The sequence below is a fragment of the Myotis brandtii genome, unplaced genomic scaffold (genome assembly GCF_000412655.1).
Source record: "Myotis brandtii unplaced genomic scaffold, ASM41265v1 scaffold178, whole genome shotgun sequence".
In the NCBI taxonomy this organism is placed as follows: domain Eukaryota; kingdom Metazoa; phylum Chordata; class Mammalia; order Chiroptera; family Vespertilionidae; genus Myotis; species Myotis brandtii.
The window spans coordinates 331,651-336,391 of record NW_005356599.1 but is presented as its reverse complement, the minus strand read 5'-3'; positions in this window follow the sequence as shown (position 1 = coordinate 336,391).

Here is a 4,741-nt window from a genome sequence, read left to right as displayed (position 1 = left end):
ATCCAGGCCCACTGTCTGGAACCCTAAATCGGGCGTGCCTTGCGCACTGCCCCTCTCTCTGCCCCTGGTCTCCGCTCTCTCTGCCTCAGTCTTCCCAGCTCTATCCCCGGGCACCTCTCTTTTCCACTCTGTCTCCTATTCTCGGAGACCCTGACTCCGTCCCCTCCACTTCTCTCAGTTCCTCAGTCTTCCTCTACCCTCAGGAGTCTGCCTCAGACATCAGAAATGGTTGGGTCACCCTGGTCATCAAGCGGCGACTGGGACTTCAGGGACAAGGCCCCAGGGGGCATGTGACAGAGAGGTTGGGAGTGCACCCGGGGACACGACCCCCCTCAGTCGGGCTGTTGAAGCTTGGGGCTCGAAAAAGACATTTTGCCAGAACGCTCCATCAGCCGCAAGGCCTTGCTGATTCCAACAAGTCCGGCCCTCTCTAATGTCCTCCCATCCTCTTGCCTACAACTGCTACACCCGCTGGAGTCCAGGCTCTACAGCAGCGGTTCTCAACCTGTGGGTCGCGACCCCTTTGGGGGTCGAACGACCCTTTCACAGGAGGCGCCTAAGACCAGCGGAAAACACATATATAATTACATATTGTTTTTGTGATGAATCACTATGCTTTCATTATGTTCAATTTGTAACAATGAAATTGGGGGTCACCACAACATGAGGAACTGTATTAAGGGGTCACTGCATTAGGAAGGTTGAGAACCACCTTTAGTAAAGGGTCCCCTTCCCACACGGCTGCTCCAGCAACCTGGGAGTTCTCTGCCACTGTTTCCGGCCCCCTGCCCTTGCCTCTGCCAGCACTCCTCTCTGCCTCAGTTTCCCTTTAGTACTTCTCTGGGTGTCCGTCTCACATCTTCCTTCTTCGATCACTTATTTTATTTTATTTTTTCAATTTCATCCGCTGTATCCCTGAGCTGGTTGGGTCTCCCCCGTCTCTGCTGGGGGTGGGGTCTCGGTGTGGCTCTCTGAATCGCTACCTCTTTCTCTCTATCTGTGTCCCCCTGATTACTCAGTGGCAGCCAACAGGACCCAGTGGGGCAGTGAAAGGAGAAAGGGACTTATTGGGACTTATGAAGGGACACAGTTAACATCTGCGCTCCTCATTCTCCTTGTCGGCAAGTCCATGTTGGGAGGAGCAAATGAAATCATTTATGTGGAAATATTTATGTAAACCATCAAGCATGGTAAAAAGTTGACTTCATCACGTATTTGTAGAGTGTCTAAATCATCACGGATCATAATGATTATATTACAATTCTCTCCTTTCATTTTTTTTATGATCGAGGTGAAATTCACAAAACATATAATTAACCATTTTAAAGTGTACAATCCAGTGGCATTTAGTGCATTCACACTGTTGTGCAACCACCACCTCTGTCTAGTTTCCAAACTTTTCATCACCCGGTCCTTTTATTTTTAATATTAGTTTGTGTTGCTGCTCTTGAGAAAGGGTTCCCCGCCATATCTGACTTTGCCCTTTCTGTTTCTGGCTGGCCTTCCCCAGTTCCTATGATTCATCCATGTGCTTATTCAACAGATAATTATCAAGCATTTACTGTGCAATAGGCACCAGGTTGGGTAGGTACTGGGAATAAAATGCTGACAGAGGACATACTAGTACAGGTCCCCACATAATCTAGTGAGGGATTTAGCCACTGAATATATCATTGCCAGAAAATTGATTTAAATTATGATAAATGCTTATAGAAAAAATGCTTTGAAAATTGTGTGTAAAGCTAATAGAAGTGGAGAAGCCACTAGCTTTTAAAGCTCAGAATAACATGATTACATATTTTTTATAATTTGCTCGTAGTTCAGAGACACTGGAGAGAAAGACACGCAGGAAAGTGACCTGGATTATGTGAAGGCAGGAGGTAGGAAGGCAGGCAAAGTTATTTCATTCATTTCCTCCTGATGACAACCCTTTGAGGTACGCAAGGACAGATGTTCTTACCGTCCCTCCCATGTTACAGATGTGGACACTGAGACTTAGAAGGCCGTGCCTTGCCTGAGATCACCTGGTGGGGCTTATCACTAATATTTCACTTTAGCCCTCTGTCTGGTAAAGCTGAAAAGCATTGTGTCCAACAGGGGGCAGTGGCACACCTGTTTGGAAGACTCGCACATGTGTACCTCAGGGTTTGTCTGCAGCCACCCAGCCCACAAGGTGAACTCCCAGCTTTCCAGGAGAGGGCACTGCGAGGCTGGCCTCAGAGTCACCTCACAGGACCTCTTGGGTCCTGCCTCCTCCCTCCCCCCTCCCATCCGACAGAGACTCATGACCCAGCAAGCTCTCAGCTCCCTTGGGCCTCTTCTCCGTATTGGGTGATTGTTTCTTAATCACGCTGTGGAGCAACAAATCAGGGCTGGTAGCCCAAGTCAGCTCAAGCGATGAGCTGGTGATCACCAAAACATAGGTGCGGCCCAGGGCGGGGAGCTACAAAAGCTGCTAGCGTGAGCCTCGCGCTCGCGGCCACCTGGTGCCGCAGCTGTGGCCGTGCGGCACGTCGGTCATGTAGGCGCAATTGTCAGGCTTCTCTAGGCAGGATGACCTGGCAGCGTTTCCACCCCACCCACAGCTAGTTTCGCTTTCCTAATGTCGTTAAAAAGTGCCTTCTAACTGAAGTAGGGTGGTTGAACAGGTTCTAACATTTTACTTAATTTTTTTAAAAATTGATTTCAGGCAGGAAGGGAGAGTGAGAGAGGGAGATGGAAACATCAATGATGAGAAAGAATCATTGATTGGCTGCCTTCTGCACGCCCCCCATTGGGGATTGAACCCGCAACCCAGGCATGTGCCCTTGACTGGAATCGAACCTAGCCCCTTCAGTCCATAGGCTGACACTCTATCCACTGAGCCAAACCAGCTAGGACAGTGGTCAGCAAACTGCGGCTTGGCAAACCGACTTCTGCACATGGGTCACGAAGTTTCAATTGCACTGTACGTGCACGCCCGCACGTGGTATTTTGTGGAAGAGCCACACTCAAGGGGCCCAAGAGCCGCATGTGGCTCGCGAGCCGCAGTTTGCCGACCACGGGCCTAGAGTATATGTGGAACAGCAAGAAAGCAAGAGTGGCTGCAGCAGAGTGAGCGGGAGGGTGGGGGGGAGGATGAGATCAGAGAGGAGACAAAGGGGCCCCTATTAATTAGGGTCTTGAGGGCCAATGTGGGACTTTGACTTCTATATCTTGTGAGGTGGGAGCCATGGAGGGTTCTGAGCAGAAGGATGTGAGCTAACTCAGGTTTAATTTTTTTTAATTCTTTATTGTTTAAAGTATTACATATGTCTCCTTTTCCCACCATCAACCCCTCCCCAGCCTATTTTATATTTTCAAATACATTTTTATTGATTTCAGAGAGGAAGGGAGAGGGAGAGAGACAAAAACATCAGTGATTAGAGAGAACCATTGATCGGCTGCCTCCTGCATGCCCCACACTGGAGATCGAGCCCACAACCAGGAACTGAACTGGGACCTCCTGGTTCATGGGTCGACACTCAACCACTGAGCCACGCCGGCTGGGCCTGGCTCAGATTTTAACAGGATCCCTCTGGTTGTTGTGTGGGGAACAGGCTGTAGGGGATGGGGGCTAGGAGACTGGAATAAAACGGGAGCCCAGTGAGAGGATGCCCGCAGAAGTCCAGGAAGAGGATGCTGGCGGCTGTGGCGGAGGAGAGGAATGGCTGGACGCTGGGAGAATTTGAAGGCAACGTGATGGCATTTGCTGGCCAACTGGCTGTGGGGAGTGAGAGACCAAGAAGAATCAGGGATGACTTCTTGTCACATAAAGCTCGTAGGACTGGAGTTTGGTTCCAATTAGGATTAGAAATTAATCAGGTTAAGGCTAAGAGTAAGGATCAGGCCTTAGCCACTTTGGCTCAGTGGATAGAGCTTTGGCCCACAGACTGAAGGGCCCCAGGTTCGATTCCGGTCAAGGTGCACGCTGGCTGGATCCCCGGCCCTGGTCAGGGCACATGCGGAAGGAAACCAGTTGATGTGTCTCTCTCACATCGATGTTTCTCTCTGTCTCTCCCTCTCCATTCCATTCTCTCTCTATTCAGGCCTTAGCCACTTTGGCTCAGTGGATAGAGCTTTGGCCCACAGACTGAAGGGCCCCAGGTTCGATTCCGGTCAAGGTGCACGCTGGCTGGATCCCCGGCCCTGGTCAGGGCACATGCGGAAGGAAACCAGTTGATGTGTCTCTCTCACATCGATGTTTCTCTCTGTCTCTCCCTCTCCCTTCCATTCTCTCTCTAAAAAAACACACACAAAAAAAAAACCCCAAAAAAACAACAACAATGGAAATATCCTCAGGTGATCATTAACCAAAAAAAAAAGCGGGGGGGACCAAAAACAAACAAACAAACAAACAAAACAACAACAACAACGGAAATATCCTCAGGTGATCATTAACAAAAAAAAAGGAGGGGGGGATCGGTAGCAATCAGTATCACCAGAATTTGGTTTAGGGTTGAAGAAAGGGTTAAGATTCCCTGGCCGGCCCTGGCCGGTTTGGCTCAGTGGACAGAGTGTGGGACTGTGGACCAAAGGGTCCCAGGTTAGATTCCAGCCAAGGGCACGTACCTCTGTTGCAGGCTCCTCCCCTGCCCAGGCCCTGGTCAGGGCACTTGCGGGAGGCAGCTGATCTAGGTGTTTCTCTCACATCGATATTTCTCTCTGTCTTTCTCTCTCTCTCTCCCACTCTCTCTAAAAAGCAATGGAAAAATATCCTCGG